Source organism: Theropithecus gelada, chromosome 13, assembly GCF_003255815.1.
Source record: "Theropithecus gelada isolate Dixy chromosome 13, Tgel_1.0, whole genome shotgun sequence".
NCBI lineage: Eukaryota > Metazoa > Chordata > Mammalia > Primates > Cercopithecidae > Theropithecus > Theropithecus gelada.
The window spans coordinates 64,061,172-64,080,671 of NC_037681.1; the positions used below are offsets into that span (position 1 = coordinate 64,061,172).

General features: G+C 43.0%; 1 protein-coding gene across 2 annotated transcripts in view; it reads right to left on the reverse strand.

Annotated features, from left to right (window-relative positions):
* THADA (THADA, armadillo repeat containing) overlaps nucleotides 1–2,868 on the reverse strand; it is a 353,351-nt gene extending 350,483 nt beyond the window's left edge. Inside the window, exon 1 of one of the 2 annotated variants that reach the window (XM_025354222.1) lies at nucleotides 2,758–2,868. The gene's annotated coding sequence lies outside the window, so the exon portion shown is untranslated. Of the gene's footprint in view, nucleotides 1–2,459 lie in introns of both variants that reach the window. The other variant, XM_025354223.1, reaches the window with a different exon arrangement.
* Between the last annotated feature and the right edge of the window lie 16,632 nt (nucleotides 2,869–19,500).

Below are 19,500 nucleotides of genomic sequence, written 5' to 3' on the forward strand. Positions count from 1 at the left end.
AATAAAGTACTTCAAACTAACCTCAGTGACTTGTTAGACTAACAAGAGGTACCACCATATACTGATTTCTGCAAAAATGAAAAAAAAAAATTTTTTTAAATATTATTCTCGAGTTTGCTTTTATTGATACTTAACAAATCAACTCAAAGACTACACGACTACACACTAATAGTACCACGCCATCTGGAAAGAAGTTGGTAGCGAAATGTCATAGGGCTCTTTTCTTGATGCAGTTAGCATTTTTAGCAGTATTTATGATGAAAATATTAGAGGATATAATGTAGTACATGTATAAAACTAATCTGAAAGGACATGTTGAATGATGCAATCAGGAATAAAAACAGGTCAATAAACTGAAATAATGAGCAATACGAAATTTACCAAGATGAAATAGAAATAAACGTAAAGGGCTGCATTTAGTTTAGGGGAAAAAACTCAGAAATAGAGGCTGGGGAGGCAAACCGTAGTTTGAAACAGCTCAACAGCACAAGATGACAGCCAAAAACCTCAGAAGTCAGCCATATCAGAGCGCATGATTTTATCCAAACAGGTCAGGTGACATGTATAGCGCATTAGGTGCAGCGCTGGTGGCCATACTTTAAGGAGCCGTAACAAACAATGTAGCTGATTTCTGAAGGACCTAGAGAGCACCTCCTTCAGAGAACAGCTCAGTTAACCAAAGGTGTTTGGCCTGGAGAAAAGTCAACAGGGCAAGAGCCTTAAAACAGCTACTAGACTGTTTTGGAGAAAAAGGGAGTAGATTTATTTGTCTACTATAGACTTATTGTCTTGCTATTAGTAAAAGTTAGTACAAGCTACAGGGAGACAGATTCCAGATCAATACAAAGGAAAAGCTCTATGTTCCCACTAAGGACTGGGCTACCTTTTAAACAAAGAATTTCCCAACACCAGGAATATTCGAAGAGAAGATGACAGAATATTTTGTCTTGGACTCCTGAAATAGCCCCCTAACTGGTCTCCTAACTTCTGCACTTAACTCCAAAGAGCCCATTCTGTTTACAGTCATCAGAGCAATCTCTTTAAAAAAAAAAAAAAGCTCTCATCAAATTGAATTACTTACTCTCTTCCTTAAAACTTTCCAAGGGTTTCTAAATACACTTAGAATAAAATTCAAACTTGAGGCTGGGCATGGGGGCTCGTGCCTGTAATCCCAGCACTTTGGGAGGCCGAGGCGGGTGGATCTCCTGAAGTCAGGAGTTCAAGACCAGCCTGGCCAACATGGTGAAACCCCGTCTGCACCAAAAAAAAAATACAAAAATTAGCCGGGTGTGGTGGCAGGCGCCTATAACCCCAGCTACTCCGGAGGCTGAGGCAGGAGAATCGCTTGAACCCCGGAGGCAAAAGTTGCAGTGAGCCGAGATAGTGCCACTGCACTCCAGCCTGGTGACAAGAGCGAAACTCCGTCTCAAAAAATAAATAAATAAATAAATAATAAAAAGTTGAGATTTTGCCCTTCCAGGCCCTAAATAATCTGGCCCTGCCTTCCTCCACTCTTCATCTCAAACCAATCTCCTATTCACCATCTCAAGAGCTTTGCACTTCCTCATGCTCTTATTCCCACCTAAGAGGCTTTACACTTCCCAGTATCTCTGCCCCTTAATGTTCTTGCAAGACTGACTCCTTCTCACCATTCATGTTTCTGCTGCAATATTACCTTCTAAAAGCCTTCCATGACCACTCTATCTAATATCTCACCAATCCAACACACGTAGACACCATTTCCGTTAATTTTCTTCATAGCACTTACTAGTACCAGAAATTACCCTAACGTGTACATTTGTGTATTGTCTGTCTCCCCTAGTAACAAACTGAATGAAGGCAGCAACTTTAATCTGTTTTGTTCATGTTTCAGGCCTCAATTCCTAAACCAGTGCCTGGCACATAGGTGTTTAACAAACACTTGACGAAGAAACAAATTAACAAACATTTGTCAGAGATGTTCTAGAAGAGATATATGTCTTTAAGGGCAGGAAGGTGGACTACCTGGTTTCTAAAATCCATTCTACACCTAAGTGACATTCTACATCTTAAGAACCTATGGTCTGTTTGGGAAGTAAGAAATCAATACAGTAATGGCAGGTGAGCAACCACTTAACCAAAAATGGACGCAGCTAGGAAAGTGTCGACAACAGAGTAATTTGTAAAGGGACAGTCAGATCTAGCGGAATTGAGGTACGCTTCCTAAGAAAGTAACCACTGTACAAAGCCAGAAGAGATTGGGGAACGTAACTAGGGAGACTATTCTCTGGTGAAAGGTAAGCAAGTTTGCAGGAGGATTTGCTCTTGCAATTCTGAGGGCTCTACAAAAGCAGACTCGGTAATTATGCCTGCTCAAACGTGCGTCTTGAAGAACCGGGGTCCCCCAGGGGGTAAATCCCCTGTCTACCGCAAGGCCAGAAGGTGCCCAGTAAATTACACTCCTCCTAAGTCCCACTTACTGCTTCCCTTTAGAACGCTGCTTCACTCTACACCTTCCTGGCTGACTCCCACAAACATTCTCTGGGCGATTTCTGAACCACGTGAAGTTGAGGAATGACAGTGGGAGAAAGGGGTTAAAGTGCTGTCTCCATGGAGACCTTAGCGACCGGAAATCAGTTTCACAGCCGCCGAATCCTAGCGATACCAAAAATTGGGAATTAGTGTGGCTCGCCAGACTGCCCTAGCAAAACCAGCCGAGCCGAGCGCAAAGTCACGCGCTACCGCGGGTCTGGCAGGCAAGACACCTGGGAGCCAAACCTCGTGCCCGTCGGCGTCTGAGAAGAGTCGGAGGCGCCTGGTCAAGTCCCGGAAGCAGGTCTTCTTCTACGGCGTCTCCGAGACTCGCAACGCGGACCGCGGTCGACTACCGGGTTAGGGCGAAGAGAGGGAGGGAGGGGTAACCTGGGGGAGTCATCGCGAGAATTGATCAAACGCAGCTCCTCCAATCAGGAGTTCGACGATGTCGTGACGTCACCGGGGTGGGCGGTAGCTATCGGGTTTGGTTAACTGCCGCTTTACCGTCAGCGCCGCGCGTTCCTCGTGGTGTTGGGGCTGACCGGCCGTCTTGCGCACACGTGATTCTCTTCACATGCTTGGACGCCTGGGAAGCGCTTTTGTCCTAGTCCAGACCTTCCACCTTTCTCCCACTCTGTTGGCCCAGTGCAGAGTCTAGGAGAAATCTACGTGGAGTTTAGACCCTGCGAGATGGAGCAGGGGGTTGGGCGGTGACTGAACGGAAGCCATGAGAAGAATTCGGACTAAAATGACAAGTGCTGTACCACCGTGTGCCAAAGCGCATTTATTCATCAATGGATAGCGAGCCCTACTGTCAGAGCGTCTCCAGGCGCTAGCCTTGGAAGTTATCCCCTACTGAGGATACATATATTACGCAGCACATACAAATTGTCAGATGGTTCAGTACTTGAAAAATACAACTTGATGTCACTGGGAGTTGCGAAAGGGGCCAAGATCAGGAAATAGACCTGATACTATCATCAGGAGGATTAATTTGGAAAATAGAAACATGTCAGTTCCCTAAACGTTAATGACAAATTTTTAATAATTATTTTCCGAATTTTTTATTATTATCTTGCCTTGGTTTTCTTTGTAGCTTTACCACGTATGTATGTATCACTATCTTGTTTTGTTCAATTTTGAACTTTTTGGAATTGTGTATGTATTCTGCAGCAATTTGCTTCTTTCAGCATTGGTTTTCGTATTCACCTACATAAAAGCAGGCGGCTGTGGTGCTCTTCGCCCAGGCTGGAGTGCAGTGGTGCTATCTCGGCTCACTGCAACCTCCGCCTCCCAGGTTCAAGCGATTGTCCTGCTTCAGCCTCCTGAGTAGCTGGGATTACAGGCGCACGCCACCACGCTTGGCTAATTTTTGTATTTTTTTTTAGTAGAGACAGGGTTTCACCATGTTGCTCATGCTGCTCTTGAACTCCTGACCTCGTGATCCGCCCGCCTCAGCCTCCCAAAGTGCTGGGGTTACAGACATTAGCCACGGCGCCCGGCCCGTAATTTTGCATTGTTTAATATACTTCATTATGTATCCATCCTGCTGCCTCTTAACGTGGATTATTTGCAGTTTTTGCTCTAACATTGCTGCTGTGAACTATGTTGTGCATGTCAACTGGTGAGTGTGAGCAGACAGTAAATATGTTGTACATATCAGCTGGTGAGTGTGTGCAGACGGTTCTCTACCATAATTTTTTGTCATATTTTTGACCTGGACTGATAGTAAGAAATACATTGTAGACTTTGAAACTGTGGACATACAAGTATTCACACATAACTGAAGTAAACATTTCTTGAAATGCTACTTTACAGGAGCTGTGAGATTTTATTTCCTTTTTTTTTTTGTAAATTATGGTAAAATACACAACAAAATTTATCATTTTAACTATTTTTAAGTTTTATGCTTTTTAAAATATGTATATTGTTTCAGACCTACTAATTATATAACTCAGTGGGTCCGAACCCTTTTTTTGTTCTGACCAAACCATTTTAAAGGGGCAGACACTGCAACTCTTCACCCTACACAGTGAGAGGTGGGCTAGGAGGCAAACATAATAAACATATGTTGAAAGGTGAAATTACTGTTAAAACTTAAGACAAATTAACAGGGTTTAACTGAGCAAGGGGAAAAATGATTCTCAAATCGGGCAGCCTCCAGAATCATAGCAGATTCAGAGAGACTCCAGGGATGCCTCGTGATCAGAGCACGTTTATAGACAAAGAAAGGAAAGTAATGTACAAAAAACAAGTGAGGTACGGAAGCAGCTGGATGTGTTACATACAGCTTGGCGTTTGCCTTACCTGAGCACAGTTTGAACAGTCAGCATTGTATGAATAGTTGAAGTATGGCTGCTGGGATTGGCTGAGACTCAGCTATTGTTACAGAAGTACACTCCTAAATTAGGCTTTCAGCCTTGTCTACCTACTAAGTTAAGTTATGGTTCATCCATAAGGACTCAAATATGGAAGTACAGAGGCTTTCTCAGGCCATATTTAGTTCAATTTAACACTGCCATGGAAAAAATAGGGGAATGGAAAGTGAGAGTATAGGGGAGATACGTTGCAACATTAAATGGGATAGTCAGAGTAGGCCTAATTGAGTCAAGATTTGCAAGAGACATAGACACTTGGGGAATGGGAAACCTTCCATACAGAGGGAACAGCCAGTACAAAGTTTCCAGGGCAGGACTTGCCTGTTCGGAGAATAGCAAGGAGGTAAGAGTGGCCGGAGCCAAGCAAGGTTAGTAAGGAGTGGGACAAGGGGCTTTGGATTATGTAAGGCTTTCATGTTATTTTATGGATTCTTTCACTCATCAGTGAAATGAGGAGTGATTTTGAGCAAAAGAATAATAAGATTTAATGTACATTTCAAAATAATCACTGGAGCTACTTTGTTAAGAAGAGACTGTAGGTCGGACGTGGTGGCTCACGCCTGTAATCCCAGCACTTTGGGAGGCTGAGGAGGGCGGATCACCTGAGCTCGGAAGTTCAAGACCACCCCGGGCAACATGGTGAGACCTTGTCTCTACAAAAATACGAAAAAATTAGCTGGGCTTGGTGGTGTGTGCCTGTAGTCCCAGCTACTCGGGAGGCTGAGGCACGAGAATTGCTTGAGCCCCGGGGGCAGAGGTTGCAGTGAGCTGAGATTGTGCCACTGCACTCCAGCTTGAGCTACAGAGTGAGACTCCGTCTCAAAACAGAAAACAATAAGAGACTGTAGAGCCTGCAGGAAGCCCAGTGAGGCTGTTGTGGTAAACTAGGCAGGCAGGATGCTGGTGGCACTGGCCAGGGTGGTAGCAGTGGAGAATGGGAAGTGGACAGATATTGGATGTAATCTGAAAGTAGAGCTAACAGGATTTTTTCTGAAGGATAGAATATGGGTATGAAGAAATGAAGAATCAAAGATGAGTCCAAAGTTTCTGGCCTGAGCACCTGGAAGGATGAAGTTGCCAAAGTTTACTTGGAGCAGATTTGAATGGGTTTAAAAGAGACTGGGAAGAGAGGAATCGGCAAGATCAAGCAAAGGCAACTCCTTCTAGTGCTTCTAATACACAAGGGGCAGATAAATGGAAGGTAACACCTGGAGGAAGTATACTGCAAAAGCAATCTACAAACCCAATGCAATCAGGAAAATGCAAATCAAAACCACGATGCAATACCACCTTACTCCTGCAAGAACAGCCATAATCAAAAAAATCGAAGAACAGTAGATGTTGGCATGAATGTGGTGATCAGGGAACACTTCTACACTGCTGGTGGGAATATGAACTAGTACAGCCACTATGGAAAACAGTGTAGAGATTACTTAAAAAACTGAAAATAGAACTACCATTTGATCCAGCAATCCCACTACTGGGTATCTACCCAGAGGAAAAGTTATTATACAAAAACGACACTTGCACACGCATGTTTATAGCAGCACAATTCACAGTTGCAAAATCTTGGAACCAATCCAAATGCCCATCAATCAACAAGTGAGTAAATAAACTGTGGTATATATACAATGGAATACTGCTTGGCCATAAAAAGGAATGAGTTAACAGCATTTGCAGTGACCTGGATGAGTTTGGAGACTATTATTCTAAGTGAAGTAACTCAGGAATTGAAAATCAAACATCATATGTTCTCACTGATAATTGGGAGCTAAGCTATGAGGACAGAAAGGCATAGGAATCATACAATAGACTTTGGGGACTTGCGGGGAAGAGTGGGAGGGGAGCGAGGGATAAAAGATGACAAATAGGGTGCAGTGTATGCTGCTCGGGTGATGGGTGCACCAAAATCTCACATCGCACAGACCACCACTAAAGAACTTACTCATGCAACCAAATACCACCTGTACCCCAATAACTTATGGGAAAAAATAATAAAGTAAATCAATCAATAAATAAAATTCCCCCCCCCACCACACACACACACACAAAACCACCACCAACAACAACAAAAAAACCCTACGTTCTCATAGAAAATCATCTGTTGCTTTCCAGACAGACAAACCCCAATTATTTCCAGGTAACAAAGGTTTGGTTTTAAAGGTTGAAATAGCGACATCTTTGAAGAAGATATCCTCTTTTTTGCTAGACATCTGGTGGCATTACCAACTTGAGACCACTTTAAATTCTCTGCTTGAAGTTTTTCAGGACACAATAGCATTAATTTGAACTACAAACTTTCATAAAGTAACTATGTATTTTATTTATGACAATGTGTTCCAAGGAAATTTTTAAAGGATCCTTAGTATATAAAAGTGTAAATGAAAACACTTGACAAGGCCTGGTGCGGCGGCTCATGCCTGATAATCCCAACACTTTGGGAGGCCAAGGCAGGTGGATCATTTGAGGTCAGGAGTTTGAGGCCAGTCTGGCCAATATGGTAAAACCCTGTCTCTACTGAAAATACAAAAATTAGCTGGGCGTGGTGGCGGGCACCTGCCATCCCAACTATTCAGGAGGCTGAGGCAAGAGAATCGCTTGAACCCCAGGAGGTGGAGGTTGCAGTGAGCCAGATCACACCACTACACTCCAGCCTGGGTGACAAAGGGAGATTTCATCTCAAAAAAAAGAAAAGAAAAAAGAAAAAGGAAAAGAAAATACTTGACATACTAACAGTGGACTAGATAAAATCATAAAAAGTAATCCTTGTGTCAACATTTTCTTCAATGTAGTTTAGCATTGCAAATATGTACCTGTAAAAATAATATTTTCCACTCAATTAGAAAAGGGAACTAAAAATAATTATTTAGAGCTGGGCACAGTGACTTCTGACTGTAATCCCAGCTACTTGGGAGGCTGAGGCAAGAGGATTGTTTGAGCCCAGGAGTTCAAGGCTGCAGCATGCTATGATCACAGCTAGCCACTGCACTCGAGTCTGGGCAACAGAGAGAGACCCTGTCTGTACAAAAAAATTATTATTATTTAATGACATGATTTTATATGTAATTATTAAGATTCTTTTACATTTGAATGGACATTTGAATAAATAAAATTTGACCTTTTAAGGCCACAAAGAAAAGGCTTTAATTGCCTACATAATTACTACCTGTTCATTAAGGTCTGCAGCAGCCAAAACCTCAGAAGCAGTGTGACTGACCAGTCAAAAGTAAGGTTCTCTCGCAAGTATTATTTTCCATACGGAAAAACGTGGTAGTGTCTCACAGTTTCATAGTCATTTTTATATCTCCCAAAATTATCACGTATGGTACTCTGCAAACAATGCATGGTGCCATGTACAATTCAGCAAGCCCCCATTAAAAAGCCTTATTGAATTGTTTGGTTTTTTTTTTTTTTAGACGGAGTTTCGTTCTTGTTGCCCAGGCCGGAGTGCAGTGGTACGATCTCAGCTGACTGCAACCTCTGCCTCCCGGGTTCAAGCGATTCTCCTGCCTCAGTCTCCTGAGTAGCTGGGATTACAGGCATGTGCCACTACTCTCGGCTAATTTTGTATTTTTAGTAGAGACGGGGTTTCTTCATGTTGTTCAGGTTGGTCTTGAACTCCCAACCTTAGGGGATACACCCACCTCAGCCTCCAAAAATGCTGGGATTACAGGCGTGAGCCACCGTGCCCAACCTGAATAGTTTTATATCTAAAATGAAGCCCAAAAGTATATACTAGACCTATGAATATGAATATTTTGTATTTAATATGTTTGGCCCCAAGTCAGTGAAAGAAAGCAAAGTACTGTACTATTACTTATATATCTACTTATCTGTCTTAAAACAATAAACATGTATTATCTCTTAGTTTATTCTACTAAAAATACAAAAAACTAGCCGGGCGTGGTGGCGGGCGCCTGTAGTCCCAGCTACTCGGAGGCTGAGGCAGGAGAATGGCGTGAACCTGAGAGGCGGAGCTTGCAGTGAGCCGAGATCGTGCCACTGCACTCCAGCCTGGGTGACACAGCGCGAGACTCTGTCTCAAAAAAAAAAAAAAAAAAAAAAGAAATTCAATTTGGCTGAATGTGTCTGACTAGGAGTCTCTCATGAGGTTTCAGTGAAGATGTTGGCTGGGGCTATGGTCACGTGATAGCTTGGCTGAGGCTGGAGAATCAGCTCCCAAGATGATTGACTGACTTCTTGGTGCTGGTTGCTGACACAAGCCTCCAGCTCCTCTCTACATGGACCTTTTCCCAGCTGCTTGGGCCATCTTACAACATGGCTGCTGACCTTCCCAAAAATAAGCAAGAGAGTACAAGGTGGAAGATTCAGTGACTTTAATGGCCGAGCCACAAAGCAACACAGCATCATTTTGACAGTATCCTAACGGTTACAAAGGTCAGCTCTATTCAGTGAGGGAGGCTCTACACAAAAGTGTGCATACCAGGAAGCCAGTATCACTGGAGGGCCATTTTAGAGGCTGCCAACCATAGTGTATTAGGCCATTCTTGCATTGCTATAAAGAAATACCTGAGGCCGGGCACGGTGGCTCACGCCTGTAATCCCAGCACTTTGGGAGGCCGAGGCAGGTGGATCACCTGAGGTCAGGAGTTCGAGACCAGCCTGGACAAGATGGTGAAACCCCATCTCTACTACAAATACAAAAATTAGCTGAGCGTGGTGGCATGTGCCTGTAGTCCCAGCTACTCAGGAGGCTGAGGCAGGAGAATCACTTGAACCCAGGAGACAGAGGTTACAGTGAGCCAAAATTGCACCATTGGGCTCCAGACTGGGCGACAAGAGCAAGACTCTATCTAAAAAACAAAAAACAAAAAACAAAAAACAAAAAACAGAGCCGGCTGTGGTGGCTCACGCCTGTAATCCCAACACTTTGGGAGGCTGAGGCGGGCAGATCACGAGGTCAGGAGATCAAGACCATCCTGGCTAACATGGTGAAACCCTGTCTCTACTAAAAATACAAAAAATTAACCGGGTGTGGTGGCGGGTGCCTGTAGTCCCAGCTACTTGGGAGGCTGAGGCAGGAGAATGACGTGAACCTAGGAGGTGGAGCTTGCAGTGAGCCGAGATTGCGCCACTGCACTCCAACCTGGGTGACAGAGCGAGACTCTGTCTCAAAACAAACAAACAAACAAACAAACAAACAAAAGAAATACCTGAGGCTGGACAATTTAGAAAAAAAAAAAAAGGCTGGGCAATTTAGAAAAAAAAAAGTTTAATTGGCTCATAGTTCTGTAGGCTGTCCAGAAAGCATTGCACAGCATCTGCTTGTAGGGAGACCTCAGCAAGCTTACAATCATGACAGAAGGCAGAGGAAACAACCACATCACATGGTGAAAGCAGGAGCAAGAGGGAGAGTGGAGTGGGGAGGTAGGTGCCCCACACTTTTGCAAAACCAGATCTTATGAGAATTGACTCACTTATCACCAAAGGGATGGGCTAAGCCATTCATGAGGGATATGCCCCCATGATCCAAACACCTCCTACCAGGCCCCACCTCCAACATAGGGGATTACATTTCAACATAAGACTTGGTAGTGACACTGATCCAAACCATTTCACATAGTAACGATAACACCTTTGCAGATTTCCTTTGCTGCCTAAAATGCACTAAGGGATCATAACTAAGGAATGACTTATTTATTATTTAATTAAATATAATTTCCATAGAGTATCTTAAGGAAATGGTAATTTTCATGTTTCCTTACAAAGTTATTTACCTTTAATGACATACATTTTCATGTAAGTCAGCACAGAATTTAAACATAAAACTAGGTTAATTTTAAGAAACATTTTAGATGTTCTTCAAACTTTCTCTTCCTAAACAATCCCTTCCTGAGGGGCTGGGCGCTGTGGCTCACGCTTGTAATCCCAACACTTTGGGAGGCCAAGGAGGGCAGATTACTTGAGGTCAGGAGGTAGAGACCAGCCTGGCCAACATGGTGAAACCCCATTTGTACTAAAAATACAAAAATTAGCCTGGCGTGGTGGCAGGAGCCTGTAACCCCAGCTACTTAGGAGGCTGAGGCAGGGGAATTGTTTGAACCTAGGAGGCAGAGGTTGCAGTGAGCTGAGATCATGCCACCACACTCCAGCCTGGATGACAGAGCTAGACTCCATCTCAAAAAAACAAACAAAACAAAAAACAAAAACACAACTCCTTCCCATATAAGAATATGTTGTGGCTGTTGTCTGTGCGACACCACTCTCTTCCTTCCCCATACACAGAGTTTCCACTTGAGTGACCTCAGTATTCCCTGAAAGCATTGTCCTTTCATCGACCATGCTCTCTGCTGGGAAGTCCTTCTTACTCCCACCTGAGAAACTTCCTCACACTTGAGGCTCCGTCTCAAATTTTACCTCCTCAGTGAAATCTGACAAGAAATTCCTATTCTCCATCGTACTTAGATTTCTGTCTCAGTGATAGCATTATCAGTTTGTTAGTCCATGGTAATTATTCTTACGCTTGTCGGTCTTCCTACTGATTTATAAACTTTTCCACATTGGGCACCATCTTTAGATTCCTAGTGCCCAGCACAGTGCCTGGCATGAATAGCTCTGCAAATTGTTGAGTTAGGATAACCAGGCCAGCAAGTCCTCCGCAGTGGCAGTGTGCAGTGGTGCTTACTTTACCACCGTGTGGCAGCAAACTACAGAAGTATTTCCACCTTTTTATAAGGAGTAGAGCTGAGAAGAGTATTCATAAATTATAGACAATGTTTCTTCTGGGAGTGGAATTACAGGGGACCCTCGTTGTCCATGCTGTTTATTTCTGGATTGTTTTAATAATAGCATATTTTTAATGTGAAATACGGCATTGATACAGAAAAGTACACGGAACAAATATTTACACAGAGATGCAAAAGTATGTTAGAATAATTTGCCAGCTCAGTTGAAATAATGTGCTGAATTTATTATGAAATACAACTATCAAATAGAAAATTACTTTGTTCATAACATTGCACAATACTGTTTTCAAATTCATCCATATTGTTGCTTGCACTTTTTATACCAAATAAACAAATATTTAAACTTTAAAAGAAAATTTAGTAATAAGTAAAAATAGTTGTAAAATAATATGACCTAAAAATATTAGAACAGAAAATTGTATATACATTGTATTTTCAGCTTTATAAAATAATGGATACTATGAACAAGGTTTGGAAAAGAATGAGTTTGGAAAAGCAGTTTGTCAGGCCAGTAAGATTGTGAGTGAGTTTTTCTTTCTTAAATTTTCTTTACTGTTCTAACATGGGCTTAATAAACCTTTAAGGCCTGTTTTTATAGGTCATAGAGTTGCTAACTGGAACATGCCCAAATTACCACAAACCTGCCATATTTTACCATTTGGATCATATTACTGTCATCTTAAAGAAAGCTGGTGGTTGTGTTGGGCACAGATAGAAACTGTATTGTTAAATTGAGTTTGGCCTCCCTACATATTTTAAGTTTGGCTTAATGTTTTCTCCATACTTAGTTGGTTGCAACCTAACTTGATGTTAAACAGACTGTAACCTGATCTCTTAAGTAGCAGAGTCTCAGCCAATCACAAGCAGCCAGCTGTTCAAACCAGGTTCAAATAAAGCAAATGCCCAGCTGTAACCAATCCAGTTGTTTCTGTACATCATTTTTCCAGGTCACTTTCCTTTTTCTGTCCATAAATGTTATCCAACCATGCCAAAGCCCTGGGGTCACACTGAACCTGCCCAATTTGAGAATCGTTTATTACTCAAACTCTGTTAAATTTAATTTGTCTAAAGTTTTTCTTTTAATCATATAAAAATTTAAAATGCATAGCACCATCTTTGTTTGATTAAAATGCTTTTGAAAAGAAAGGTTTTTTTCATTCTTGTTGCACAAAGCATTCTTATATCCCCACATTATTCCCCCACTCAAAAACATCTGTCCGTATGGCAATCCTAATTCCTAGCCCTCTCCATAGGAGACAGGACTAGTAGCTCACTACTGTGGTTTTTGGGGGACATCTAAAGAAGGAATCCCTGGGACAGGAAGAGATGGAAATGTTTGATGTCCACTTTTGACAGTAGGGTTCTACCAGAGTTCTGCAAAGGGAGAAGATCATGTATAAAACACAGTTCCAATCTTTTGAAAAAGGTAAATATTGTGTTGGGGTTTGTTGTTGTTGCTGTTGTTGAGACAGGAAACTCACAATCTTACTCACCTGACAAACTGCTTTTCCAAACCCAGTCACTCTGTCACTCAGGCTGGAGAGCAGTGGTTATGACCATGACTCACTGCAACCTCGACCTTACTGAGCTCAAGTGATCCTCTCACCTCAGCCTCCCAAGTAACTGGGACTACAAGCAGGTGCCACCATACCCAGCTATATATATATTTTTTAATATGTAGAGATGGAGTTTCACCATCTTGCCCAGGCTGGTCTCAAACTCCTGAGCTCAGGTGATCCGCTGGCCTTGGCCTCCCAAAGGGCTGGGATTATAGACATGAGCCACCACACATGGGCATTGTGTAAAGTTTTTACTATCCATATTAACTAATATTATCCTGTGTGCACACATAAGGTTTCTGGAGCAGAGCAGATTACTGTTATTTACTTATAGCAAAAAACAACCCCATGAATCCCCCATACCCAAATTCTTATCCCTTAATGATACAATGAGAGGTGGTTGAACAAAACTCTACGTGTAAGTAATATGTATTATAAGCGAGGAACCTCCCTTCCCCCAATTTAATCTAGGTGTTGATGTAGACGGGAGAGGCAGCTATACTTCTCACTTCTTCCCAGAGTTTCTTTGGAAACATAATGGGAGGATTCCTGAGTTTTTGCTTTAACCCTTTGGAATATAAATAAATTTCTTCTGGGGAAAGGTAAGCCCAGTGTCACCACTTTACCACCCTGGGATGTCTCCACAATCCAGGTCTCATCCCCCGGTGTTAGTCCCTTTGTGTTGCTATAAAGGAGTACCCAGGGCTGGGCAATTTATAAAGAAGAAAGGTTTATCTGGGCTCACGGTTCTGCAGGCTGTATAAGCAGCATTGCGCTGGCATCTGCTTCTGGTGAGGCCTCGGGAAACACAATCACGGCGGGAGATGAAGGGGGAACCAGCATGTCACATAGCAAGACAGGGATGAAGAGCGAGTGAGGTGGGAGGTGTCAGGCTTTTGCATAAACTAACTGAGCAAGAACTCATGTATTACCATGTGGAGGGCAATAAGCCATTCATGATTAATCTGTCCCCATGACCCAAATACCTCCACCAGGCCACACCTCCAACTTTGGGGTTGGAAGGGACAAAACGTCCAAACCATATCACTCACGCCCCTCGAAAAGTAAACTCATACCTCCAGGTTCAGCAGGAGGTAAATCTCTCTCCAGAAAGTAAATCTCCAGTGGAGATGTGTATGTTATAAAGGTCTCCTGTCTATGTCTAGTAAATCTCTCTTGTGCGTGTTTCAGGTTTCTCTCACTATCTGATCCATAAATTACTGTCCCGGTCCCTGGTAAAATTTGCTTAGAAAGCCCTAACTTGCAGAAACATAAAAGTATTTGCTGCCTGATTGGTTAAAACTATGCCCCCAAATTTGCATGTCCAAATTAGTGTGACCTTTCACACTTCTTTTAATTTTCTTGTAATTACTTTGAGTATATAAAACTCTTTTTTTTTTCTTTTTTTTTTTTGGCCAGGCTCGGTGGCTCACATTTGTAATCCCAGCACTTTGGAAGGTTGAGGCAGGTGGATCACAAGGTTAGGAGTTCAAGACCAGCCTGACCAATATGGTGAAACCCTGTCTCTACTAAAAATACAGAGAAAATTAGCCAGGCATGGTGGCACATGCCTGTAATCCCAGCTACTTGGGAGGCTGAGGCAGGAGAATCGCTTGAACCCGGGAGGCGGAGGTTGCAGTGAGCCGAGATCATGCCACTGCACTCTAGCCTGGGTGACAGAGCGAGACTCCATCTTAAAAACAAACAAACAAACAAACTCTTTTTTGGCATTGTTTTGTGTATTTTGATGACATAAGAAAATCAGCCTTACTATTTATGGCCTAGTCTTGCTTTTGTCTATTTGATGAATTGATCACCACCACCCCCTCTTAATCATACCTGCCAAGTCTTAAAATTACTGCTGGTGGTTTCTAAAAATGAAATACAGTTCCAAAGAATAAAGATGTCTATGCCATTGAGGAAGCTGAAGAGAATGTTTAAAAAGCAACATCCAAAAGGATTTCCAAAAATATCAGAAACTATACTAATTTTTGAAGAAAAAAATATATGGCCCCTAAGGTGATTTTTCTAAAGGGGACTAGTTTCATTTGAATGTGTGAACTCTGGGATGTTCTGGTTTGTTAAAAAAATCATATAGCTTTATATAAGAAACAAGTAGATAAAGATGTGTCCTAGTCCTGACCTGATGTCACTAGTACTAACACTCAATTTAGTTAGGTGACCTATAAAATTCACCCTAGTTCTACTGTGCTTCCCACCTTGCCTACAAGACAATGGAGTATTTTTTTTTCTAAAATCTGCATTGCAGCATTCCAGGAGCTGCTATTCTATCTTTCCTTTACCCCAAGGTCTGAGCCTCAAAACAGCCTAGGAACCCAGGCAGGGCCCCTCCACCTACACAGACTTGATCCCGCTTCCCATACTCGGAGCTCTCCTGGACTAGGGAGAACTTCAATCAGGCCCTTTCCTCCAACCCCGGTAATTTTCATTTATTCCTCACAAAAGACCTGTGAAGCATGCAGGGCTGGAATTCTCTGTCTTTTTTTTTGTTTGTTTTAACTGATGAAGAAACATGTTCAAATGGAGAAAGTGGCTGGTGTGCAGTGATTCTGATGCTCAGTCCTGGGCTCTTTCCATTATGTTCCAAACCCTCCTTTTTATATGCAGATGAGCCAATTGTGGCAGTGACACTTTCCTGCAAAATGAAACAATGTCATAATTACAAGGGCTTGGGAATTAATGGCACTAAATGGGTAATTTGGGTTTAATGTTAAATCCTGGAATAGGCAACCCAGGGCCAGAAAGAGAGGCTTTCCAAGTGTCACCTCTGCCATCTGGTGGTCAAATGACAATATAACGGCAACAATTCAGTATGGATACTGTCATCATATGAAAGTCATGCATGACCCCAGGGTGGGGTGAATTATTTGAGGCTGGGCTCTGACTTTTAGGGCCTGAGATGAGAAAATAAAATGTTGAATACACAAATAAAGGTCAGAAGTTTTCCACTAGATCTCTGCTCAGGGTGAGGAACTGCATAGTTTACAATGGAAGAGCCCATTCATCCATTTATTCAACAAATATTTATTAAGCACTGTCTTAGGCTGGCTTCCTAGGAAATAGATTCTAGGTAGATATTTGCTTAAGGAGGGTTACTGGGGAGCATTCTTGAGGATCACCCTTGTAAGGTTTTGAGAGAAACAGAACTGGTCAGAAAGAGTTGAACTGGAATGAATTTGCAATAGTGGCCTCAGCCGATCTGGGAGCTCTGGTGTTGGCTTGGCAAGGGGACTGGGCCTCTGTACTTCTTTATCCACCAGTTATTGGATTCGTTGTGAGCTGTAACAGAGCTGCACTTAGCGGGATGAGTGCCTTGGTCCTAAAAGGGAGGATCTGGGCAGTGCCCTACAGCCTCCACTAGAGACACCTACTGTGTTCTGGTACTGTGCCAAGGTCAGGTGATGTAATGTTGAACAAGATAACATCTCTGCCTTCAAAGGCACCCAGGGGTGCAGTGTTATAGAAAATAAATATGTGGGCAAATGAATAAAGGAATAAATAATTAAAAGGGGGTTAAAAAAACCCGGGAAATACAAAGCAACTGTCTTAGAGCTAGACAATCTATCTCATAAGAGTAAACAACAAAGAAAATTCTCGCCAGAAATGTTGGCTCACACCTGTAATCCCAACACTTTGAGAGGGCAAGGCAGGAGGATTGCTTGAGGCCAGGAGTTCAAGACCAGCCTGGACAACAAGGGAAGACCCTGTCTCTACAAAAAAAAATTAGCTGGGCATGGTGGCATGCCCGCAGTCCTAGCTACTTGGGAGATGGAGGCTAGAGAATCACTTGAACCCAGGAGTTCGAGGTTGCAGTAAGCTATGATTGCACCATTGCACTCTGGCCTGGGTGAGAGAGTTAGATCCTGTCTCTAAAACAAACAAACAAAATCTTGCCTTTTCTTTTTATGTTTGAGACAGGGTCTCACTCTGTTGCCCAGACTTGTTTCAAACTCTTGGGCTCAAGCATTCCTCCCATCTCAGCCTCCCAAAGTCCTGGGATTACACAGTGCCTGGATCCTTTCCTTTTATTGTATTATTATTATTATTTGAGACAGGGTCTCACTCTATCATCCAGGCTGGAATGCAGTGGTGTGATCATGGCTCACTACAGCCTTGACCTCCCTAGGCTTAGGTGATCCTCCCACCTCAGCCTCCCAAGTAGCTGGGACTACAGGCGCACCCCACCATGCCTGGCCAATTTTTGTATTCTTTATAGAGATGAGGTTTTGCCATTCTGCTCAGGCTGATCTCACATTCCTGGGCTCAAGCAATCTGCCCACCTCAGTCTTCCGAAGTGCTAGGATTGCAGGCGTGAGCCACTGTGTCTGGCCCTTGTCTTTTATCAATGACGATAAAGAAAGCTGAAAACATTTGGTATGAAAACTGAATTTACCCTCTGCTGATATAAAAACTGAAAAAGAAGAAAAAGTCATCTAGAAACAATTCTAGAGGAACACCTATGAAACTTAACCAAAGCAGTGGGAGATTACCTTGTCATTCATCCGCAATGGAATGTGGCACCCTTCAGTGCTACCTAAGAATAGGTGTTGGGGCTTTCCCTATATCCTGGGGCCTACACCTGTTCTGAGCTATTGGGAAGGAGGGCTGCCCATAGGTAGGTGTCATTCCTGGGGAATATTCTGGCTGCTGATCTTGTATTGATATCCCCAGATACAGCACCTTGGAAAAATCAGGAAAGACAGCTCCTGGGTACCTGCTTAGGTGGAAATCAGGGAGATTTTGGTGCTGATTCTACCTGTGGCCGCATGATGCACCCCAACCCAATTCTGTTGTCCCAAACATCTCTTTCTCTACATCCTTTGTGTTTTTCTTCTTCCCATACCTGTAGAATCTTTATTTCCTCGCAGGGAAAAGGGAAAAGTACTTGGATCCTTGCCTGTTGTCCTTAGCCTGTTACTTAGAGCATTACAATAAACTCCATCCTATGAGCTCGTTAGGCTTAAATATTTGAAATGTACAAAACTATTTCTCCACCATGAGTTTCAGAAAAATCATTTGAGGACTTAAAAAACCTAAAATTGCCTTTCTTGTCTTCTGGTTTTGCTGTGGCAACCATTCTCTAAGGCAGAGGGAATAGAATTGCCCAGAGGTGTTGGGCGGGGCAGAGGTCTACGACAGAGGTACCTGTTGACAGTTCTAAACTCTCTTTAGAACTTCAGACGCTTGCCCTGAAACAAACACCTCCGTTTGATGTCCAGCCTCAAACTCCTATCTCTTTTTGCCTGCCTGCCTGTGTTTCTTTTCCTTCCTTCCTTCCTTCCTTCCTTCCTTCCTTCCTTCCTTCCTTCCTTCCTTCCCTCCCTTCCGGATACTCGCTCTGTTGCCAAGCTGGAGTACAGTGGCACGATCTCAGCTCACTGCAACCTCCACCTCCCAGGTTCAAGCAGATTCTCCTGCCTCAGCCTCCCAAGTAGCTGGGACTACAGGCCCGCACCACCACACCCAGCTAATTTTTGTATTTTTAGTAGAAATGGGGTTTCACCATGTTGGCCAGGATGGTCTCAATCTCTTGACCTCGTGAGATCCGCCCGCCTCAGCCTCCCAAAGTGCTGGGATTATAGGCTTCAGCCACTGCACCCAGCCTTGCCTCACTTCTTTCTGCCTCTTTCTTCCCCTTGAATTTGCTATACTAACTTATGCCCTAAACAAGCAAAAATTCTGAAAGTCTTTTTCTCTCAAATTCCACTTCCTCCTAGCTGATTAATCATTGAGTTCTAGGTAGTTCCATATTTGCTATTACTGCCCCATTTTAAGACACTGCTAACAACCTCCTTTCCCTATAGATCAGAGTTTATAAATCTCAGCACTGTTGACATTTTGGATGGCATAACTCCTTGTGGTGGGGGACTGTCCTGTGCATTGTAGGGTGTTTAGCAGCATCCCTGACCACTCCCCACAGATGCCAGTAGCACCACCAAGTTGTGATGATCACACAATGCTAAGTCACACTGGAGCCCGCGACAAAAGAAAAAAAATGTGTGCCCTATGTACACTTACCAAAATGTCACCTGGTAAGTTAATAAAAGTTCTACAACAACAATAAAAAGACTGAATTTACACTATGCTGGTATAAAATTTGAAGGGAGGAAAAAAAGATGCCCCCGCAAAAACAATTTCACAGAAACTTTGAGGGCCCAGTGCAAAACGAAAATGCAGGTCCTCTTCTTCAAAACTTATTAAGAATTTCAAAACAGTGAAAGCAGAGCATTAAACCAAGCATAGAGCCCTTCTAGGTATGGAGGGTGCTGTGCTGCATGGCTCTCAGCAGCTGGCCCTGACCCATGTCACCCAATCTGTCCA